General features: G+C 39.4%; 1 non-coding gene across 1 annotated transcript; it reads left to right on the top strand.

Moving 5' to 3' along the window:
• The first annotated feature begins 240 nt into the window (after nt 1-240).
• LOC140274121 (U5 spliceosomal RNA) lies at nt 241-355 on the top strand. Its single transcript, XR_011908103.1, has one exon. It is a non-coding gene; the product is annotated as a U5 spliceosomal RNA (small nuclear RNA).
• Nucleotides 356-8,910: the final 8,555 nt, after the last annotated feature.

The following is an 8,910-nucleotide window of genomic DNA, read 5'->3' as shown; positions in this document are numbered from 1 at the left end:
CACCGAATGAGCGGTCAGAACAAAGCCTCAATACGGTGTTCCCGTGGTGTTTTTGTTGCTGCCTTGTCTTTTGCACAGAGTAAAAGACAAGGCAGCCATCGAATAGGGCCCGATTGTTCCTACTTGGTCAGCCGAGGAGCAAGGGGGGGGGAGCAAGCGTCTCAACCGAGCAAAGCTCACCATGGAGAAGGTGGCTATGCCAACTAGCCTGATGCCCTGCTCCCGCAGTGACGGATAATCGTACTCTGGTTTCTCTTCATAACGTACAAGTCTTTCACCTTTTACTAAAGACTTCCGTGGAGAGCAGCACTAATGAGTTGTTTCTATTTTTGGCATGCTTTACCTTTGCGGGTGAAGCCCTTTCTGTCTGTGCAAAAGAAATCTTGTTACTGTGCAGAGTGACTTCTCTGAGTAGAGTTGCCTTACTTGTTGCGACTGTGCCGATGTTCGAAGCTGGAGTGCAAAGTTGTTGCTTGAATGGTGCTTGCTGGAGCGTGCGGGAGTGCAAAGTTATACCATTTAAAAGGGCTGAAGAGTGCTCAGTGCAGCGGGTGGGCGGAGGTGCAAAGTGACACTCTGGCCACCTCGAAAACCGAGGTTACGTCCACTACCAGGGGCAGCCCAAGCTCTGCCGCAAGTGCGGTGAGCATGGGCACCTGGTTGAGGCTTGTACCAAGGTGATATGTGGGAAGTGCAGAGAAATTGGGCACACTTTTGGAGAGTGTCCAAATGGCAGGAAATGTAATCTCTGTGGAGAATTAAATCACCTCTTCAGAGATTGCCCTAAATCTTTTGCCAACAAATTAAAGACGGTAAAGCCACAGTCAAGCCAACAAAGAGAAGGACCAGAGGTGGCAGTTGGTTAACAAAGTGAAGAGGTTGACCCAATAAATTCAAACTTCCCGCCAAAAGCTTGGATTGGAAGTGAGGAGCAAAAAGGGGAGGGGCCTGTAGAGGCCTCACCACTCAGTGTTGAAGTCTGTGAGAATTCACAGGCAGAGGGTGGAGCTACGCTAAATGAAGAGGAAGAGCAGACAGGTGAGTCTAGTGAAGATACTCACCTCCCCGAAGGTCAACAGCCGAAGAGGACGGCATCTGAGTTGTCCTCTGATTCCCCAGTGGTATCAGAGAAGAGGGGAAGGATTAGGTCCCTTTCAGACAGTTCTTCAGTGGAAGAACCTAGTCTTCCCCTCCGACTCACCAAATGAGGTCTCCTTTTTAACTTTAGCTCTGCAATCAACCCCCAGGTACTCAAAGTTAAATGCAACATTGCGTCAGAGGCCAACACCGAGAGTCCGAAAAGGAAATATAGATCACCCTACTCACTTTTCACCTAAAGAAATGAAGGAAGAGCTAGTTTCCCAAGAAATAACCTGAGTGTGTAATTTGTTTTGATAACTTAGAAAAACGAAAATGACATACCTACTTTCCTTTATCCTTTTAATGGTTCTCACCTTCTCAACACTAAATGTGAGAAGTGTGAAATCAAAGACAAGAGCCCAGAGTATTTTATCCTTCTTAGACTCCATAAAATCAGATGTGTTTTTAATACAAGAATGTGGACTACCTTTTTTAAAAAACCATAGACAATGGGAGGATATGTGGCCCCATTTATCGATATGGAGTGGCTCAAATCAAAATAAAAATGATGGTGTGGCCATTCTAATTAAAAATGTTCTGGTGAAAGGTAGCACAATGGTGAGAAACGGACGGGCACTTTTAGCACACTTGAATTTTATGGGGCAAGACTTTAACCTCTTAAATATTTATGGTTTCAATGGAAAAAATGACAGGTATGACCTTTTAGAAGATATACAGTTTTACATGCTAGGGCAAGTACCTTTAGTTGTAGGAGGGGATTTTAACTGTATCTTGAGCAGGAAAGATAGAAAAAGAGCAGGGGGAGATTTTAAAGTGGATAAGACTTCGATTTTACTTCAGGGCATATGCAGGGATTTCAAGCTTACTGACTGTTTTAAAACCATGCATCCCAGAGAGGAGGGCTTCACCTGGTTTAGTCATGATGGCACCAGAGCCTCTCGCATTGATTATTTCTTCACTAGAGATTGCCCACCCACTGATGTTAGATTAACCCCTGTTTTCTTTTCAGACCACCTTATGCTCTCCTGCACCCTTTCACCCCCTTCTGGTGTGACGGTAGGAAGTGGTCTGTGGAAACTCAACTGTTCCCTGTTGGAGGATGAAATCATAGTCAGTCAGTACAGGTGTTGGAAAAATTATATAGTTATACTATGACAGAAGAGTCACTCCATCTGTTCACCTTCAAGCAAAAGTGTTTTGACTCTGGTACTAGACTTTCCCATAATATTAACTGGTGAGAAGCACCTCTTATGTTCCATCCCATAACAAGGAATGGGGAGAGAAGCACCTTTCCCCATAACATTGAATATTCCTACCCATAATAATGAATGGTGAGAAAAGCGCCTTTTCTCATAACATTGTGTGATCAGCAAGCATAAGCAACATAAATAGCTGGAGCACCATTTTGTCGGGAGACAACTCTGAGCGGTCTTCCCGACAGGCTGTGTGGATTTGTGCGGACTTGTCTCTTTCTTGCAAGAAATAAATGTTTTGTGTAAATTAATCGTATCCAGCGACTCTGAGCCTAATTTTACAGAGAATTTTTCTAACATAATGGTCCTTCGAGCCGGATTCTAAGTCCTTTCCACCTTCCAGAATCGGAGCTGAAACCGTGCACGGGGGAGTCCAGGATTCCTAACTGAAGTCCTCTCAGCACAGTTTCTGATAGAGGCCGGCTGCCACTGGCTGGAGGAAAGGTGACAGGATCTATTTTTGAATTAGTGGACAGACTCGCTGGATTCTTCGTTGTTTAACTTACCAGTGGATTTATGGTAAGGAACCCTTTGTGTTACTATTGTTGGCGAGAAATAGTGTGATTATTAGGGAAAATTTTGATTAATTAACTAACAATTGGTGGAAACTGGAGGCCTTTAAATAAATTGGGGCGTTGCTATTTTCCTAAGAATATTACTATTTCGAATGCAACCTAGTAAAGAAGCCTTTTAACTGATAACTGTGTATAAGTTATGTTGGAACACTCACAATTGAAGCAGTCAGAAAAAGTTAGCCTTTTAACTGGTAACCGTGTGTAGGTTGTGTTGGATTAACCCATAAAAGAAGCAGTCAGAAAAGGTCAGCCTTTTAACTGGTGACTGTGTATAGGATTAACCCATGGAAACCTAATAGCGGTCAGAAAAGGTCATCTATTTAACTGGTAACTGTGTGTAAATTGTGCTGGATGAACCCATAAAAGAAGCAGTCAGAAAAGGTGAGGCAAAGGAAAAAAGCCTTTTAACTGGTAATTGTATGTTGTGTTGGATAACCCACAAATGAAACGGTCAGAAAAGGTCAGCCTTTTAACTGGTAACCGTGTGTAGTGGTGGGATTAACCAAGGACAACAAAAATGCAGTCAGAAAAGGTTAGTCCATAGTCTGTGTGAGAAGACTACAGGAATAAATAACTCCGCGCCGCACGTTAGAAACGGAATCTTTCTTAAGAGAGTTTGCGATGAAAGATCGCAAGTTTTAAATCCATGTTAGTTTTTGTTAGTGATATACGTCTGATCGTTTGTTTGTTAAATGGCCTGATTGTTGAATCGTTAGTTTGTGAAATTAATTTGTTTGTTTGTAAAAAGGGGCTGGTTGTTAAATTGTTTGTTTGTCGAATTGTTTGTTAAAGTCTTTGCTGCAGTGTTGTTTTATTTGCTATGTATGTATGGGAGTAAAACAGCTGTGTGTGTGTGTGTGTATTGTTGCTGAAGGTATAGGTCATTGTTAAACTGTTGCTTTGTGATAGAATTATTGGTTTGATAAAAGGGCTGGTTGCTGAATTATTTGTTTGTTAAATTGTGATTTTTTCCTTCTTTGCTGCAGTGTTGTTTTATTTGCTATGTATGTATAAGAGTGAAACAGCTGCTGGTGTGTTGATGTTGCTGATGGTGACGACAGAAAAAATGTATTACTGACTAATTGAGTTGAAGTGAACATTGGAATCTGGTTGTTGCTCGTGACATAACGACAGAAGTAGTGTTTCATTCAGTAGTACTCAAAATAACTCCACTGAAAATTGATTAGCTGCAAGAGGACAGTATGGGAAATATCTGTTTTAAAGCTAACCGGGAGTTAAGTGGGAGTGCTAAAATCATGTTTCAGAAAAAAAACGATAATATTGAATACTTAGAGGGATGAGAAAATAAATTTGGGTTTGAGGGAGAATTGAACATGGTAAAATTGCCCAATCCTAGAGAAGGGGAAGACAAAAGTAATGTACAAAGTAAATCTAGTTTAAAAAAACACAACAAAAAAAAGAACAAGAAGGATTAGAGCTAGACATTTGTACAAGCTTGTGTATTAAGATTTAGCAGCTCTCTTAAAGAGTTAAAGTTCAGAAGATCTCAGACAAACAAACAGATCATTTCAAATCTTTACTCCTTTCACAGGAAAAACTGTCTGAGCAAAAGATGTTTTACAACCTGTGATTTTTATCATTTCCATATCAAACCTGCCATTCTTAGGCAAAGTCCCAGGAAAAGTTGTATACTAACAGCTTTCTGACTTTTTCCTGTCTAACAATGCTTTTGATACTTTCCTCTCACAGTCTTGATTTTATGTGTTTAACTGAGAGATGAAACAACAAGACCGAGAGTGGAGAGGGTCTTTGTGCCATATTCAGGGCCAATATACCCACTCACAAGATAAAACATTTATTTTTGTCTTTAATTCGAGCATGTGTCATTTAAAAAGGGGGATAAAATGATCTTAAATACTTTGTCTCACCGCAGAATGATTTTATTGATGATTTTACTGAATTTCTTTAAATTGTGTGCACTGCTGTTGACTGTTTAGTCATAACAGGGGACTTGAAGGTGCACATGGATGTAGCCCATAATAAGCAAGCTAAAGAACTCACTGCTTTCCTTGAAATGTTTGGTCTAACTCAGCGTGTGACTTTGCATAGATGAAGAGAGAGTTATTTTTCTGAAATCATAAAAAAAAACTGCAGTAACAACTCTCATGTCTTGCTTGCTACAGTAAACAGATTAACAAACCCTCCAGGTTGCATTTAGAACTCATTTCTACATATAAGGGTAATGAAGTTGGAATATTCTTTAATGACAAAGTTCAAGGCATTAAAAATGAAATAATTTCCACCTGAAGCAGGTCTGAGACCAGACAGTCAAACCTTTCAGGTGCAGATGATTTTCAAGCCAAACTGAAACATTTTCTAAATTTGAGATTAGCTCTTCTGAAAAAAAATCATAAGTGTATCAGAAACATAAGCCGGAAATAGAGAATTTAACATATTAATGTTAAGTAATGCTATGGTTAAGTAATGCTTCATTACTTCTGATTGACTAACTTCCCTAAAACTTATGAACTTATGAGTTTAGGAACTGACATCATATTCATCAGAGATTAAAGCATTTATCTCACAGAATGGGAACCAAAGGAGTATTAGTATATATATATATATATATACATATATATATATATATATAATATATATACATATGGCCTAGGACCGGGACGAGGACAGTTCCCGAGGCCTGAGGACCCTTTTCAACAAGTTTGTATGGATTTCATTGAATTAAATAAAGGTGTCTCCCTGGTGATTAGTGATGTTTTACCAAATGAAGTGAAGTATTTCCAGATGCACAGGCAGATGTACCCTCAACACTGGTGAATTAAATATTACCTAGATTTGGAATTCCTGAAAAAATCTACAGTGATAACAGGGACGCACTTTGTAAACAATATTATCGTCCTGATGGCGAAGAACTTAAAAACAAAAAAGGATCTCAGAATTCTATGGGATTAAGCACAGATTAATAAAAAACTAAAAGATAATGCACTACAATGAATCACACAGACCCAGACTGACCACAGAGATAGGAGGTCCAACAGACAACTTGTCAACCTATTTTTTTGTTGCAGGAATAGATGGGGTGGCTGACATTGACTTATGCTCAATTATTTTATGTAAAGACAACCAAAAAGCCCATGTGTATTCTGAAAAGTACATATGTGAAATGTATGTTAATACAAGATTTCTGAAGAATCGCCAGTGTATCAGTTGGAATTTTGTTATAATGTATACAGCATGACAAAATATCCAATCTAATTGTATTGAATGTGCTAAAGCCAGAACATAAATTTAGAAATGAAGCATTACAATTGAAAAATGAATTTTTTGTACCTAACACAGAGCAATGTAAAACTCTCTCTTTGTTGTTCCCAGCAGTTAAGAAAAGAGACAACTGCCCTCAGCGTTGGCTTATACGGGTAATTTATATATGTTTCATCCACAGGGGTACAGGTAAGAATGTGGGTACACTCATGTCACATAATTGTCAAGAATCCATCTATTGTCACTCGGGACGCAGGTAACTACTCAGCATCTTGGTTTCGGAACCAGACTTCTATGAGAGCAGACCTCTGATGGCTGTGTGGGGAGATGAAACTGAGGTCCGTCCTTCTGCCTAACTGGCAGCTGCACAATAGCCCAACTACTGATGCCTTTCCGTCTGTTCCCTGAGGGGGACTTTAAGGCCTTGGGTGAGAAGCTGCAATGTCTCAAGCGTTCAACTGCGTCTGGAGGTTCATTTGACAACAGAGTGTACCTGGATAGCATTGGAATTCTGAGTCCCAGATGAATTTAAAGCTAGAAATTAAGTAACTACAGACTTTGAATCTTTTCTTTTCTGGTGGGCAACAATAAATAAAAATGTTTATTGGATAAATTACATCTACAAGGCATTGCTGAACAATTAAAATGTTTGGAACTTTATCCTGTTCCTTTTTTCCTAACAATACTTCCGCAGATGGCAGAATCACAAAGAGGGACTCGCATCACTCTCTGCAGAGCTGATAGAAAACTCAGGGATCAACGACCCCTTCACTGACATGATGGAGAAGTGGTTTGGTCTTTGTCTGTTGTCACAGCCATAGTGCTTGATGTTGTATCACATGCTTGAGAGGACTGTCCCAAAGACTGATTGAAACCATCCGTACCCGCATAATGTATCAACGGGTAGAGGGAGATGATGACAACGAGCGACACATGGATAATGGAGACGATGATACAGATAACATTTAAAGTACTTTGAATGACCCCGAGTGAATTCTCAATGATTTCTTTAATGATTATTTTTGCGTTCATATGAAAGACCAATGAACATGGGAATTGGACCTATTAAAAGACAATTCCTGAATGTAGAGCATTGTAAAGATGATATGTTGCTTCTTCCTGCTAACATTTGTCCACAGTTTGATGAACTGCATCAGCAGTAGAACCACTACAGGACTCAAAGTCAGGTAACTGACCAGGTTTCTGGAATTCTGGAATTCCCATCATGCCAAGATGATGGTGGAACAATCACAAATTTTTATCCACATGTGTACAAAAGGGTGGACGGCGAAGCTAAGCGCTCCACCCCAACTGAATGAAAAGCTGATTTGAAGAGTTCATTCCACCAAGTAACGTCTAACAATCTACAGCCTCCAACCACTGTATGGCTGAATTATATCCTGAAGTGTCCTAAAAGAGGATTAGTTAGGGAATAAGAGGTGGTAAAGACCTCTTCCGGGAAGTGAAGTGCTAGTAACCTCTCCTTCCAAGATAGCTTAGCAGTTCCAGACCCAGCCGGACTGATGTTCGGCCAGAAGCAGACGATTGCAGAGTGGACTGAATAAACTGCATTGTATTATTATTATTATTGTTTTACTATTCTTGATTTTCATTTCTTATTATTTTTTCATTTTATTAATTTTTCCATTTAATATCAATTTCATATTATTTATTAATTGCATTAATCATTTAGTCATTTATTGATTTTATGTTTTTTCATATTTCATATTTTTCAATTTTCATATTTTTCCATTTTCATATTTCCATTTATTTGTCCATGGGATTAATTTTGTTCTTGAATCCTTTAGGTATTGATTTTTGTCCATGCATTAATCATTTAGTCATTTATTGATTTTCATATTTCCATTTATTTGTAATTTTGTTCCATTTCAATAATCATTTCGTCATAGTTTTAATTTATATTGATTTTGTCCTTATTTCCATTGTATTTTTGGTTGTGTATCCGTTTTGTGGTTGCTGGTCACACCTAGGTCCATCACCATTCATTGAAATTAACGGTTCGGAGTGCGACCTTTGATACTGAGAAAGTGACTAAGCGGTCGGTCGCCAAGGAGAGAATGGGGCCATAGGAGAATTTTCCCGTAAATAAAGCAAATGGGGAGGAATAACAAGGAATGGGGAGAGAAGCACCTTTCCCCATAACATTGAATATTCCTACCCATAATAATGAATGGTGAGAAAAGCGCCTTTTCTCATAACATTCTGTGATCAGCAAGCATAAGCAACATAAATAGCTGGAGCACCATTTTGTCGGGAGACAACTCTGAGCGGTCTTCCCGACAGGTTGTGTGGATTTGTGCGGACTTGTCTCTTTCTTGCAAGAAATAAATGTTTTGTGTAAATTAATCGTATCCAGCGACTCTGAGCCTAATTTTACAGAGAATTTTTCTAACATAATGGTCCTTCGAGCCGGATTCTAAGTCCTTTCCACCTTCCAGAATCGGAGCTGAAACCGTGCACGGGGGAGTCCAGGATTCCTAACTGAAGTCCTCTCAGCACAGTTTCTGATAGAGGCCGGCTGCCACTGGCTGGAGGAAAGGTGACAGGATCTATTTTTGAATTAGTGGACAGACTCGCTGGATTCTTCGTTGTTTAACTTACCAGTGGATTTATGGTAAGGAACCCTTTGTGTTACTATTGTTGGCGAGAAATAGTGTGATTATTAGGGAAAATTTTGATTAATTAACTAACAATTGGTGGAAACTGGAGGCCTTTAAATA

This window comes from Leuresthes tenuis, unplaced genomic scaffold, assembly GCF_036924035.1.
Source record: "Leuresthes tenuis unplaced genomic scaffold, fLeuTen1.0.hap1 SCAF_17, whole genome shotgun sequence".
Lineage (NCBI taxonomy): Eukaryota > Metazoa > Chordata > Actinopteri > Atheriniformes > Atherinopsidae > Leuresthes > Leuresthes tenuis.
This window is presented reverse-complemented; position numbering and strand designations above follow the sequence as displayed.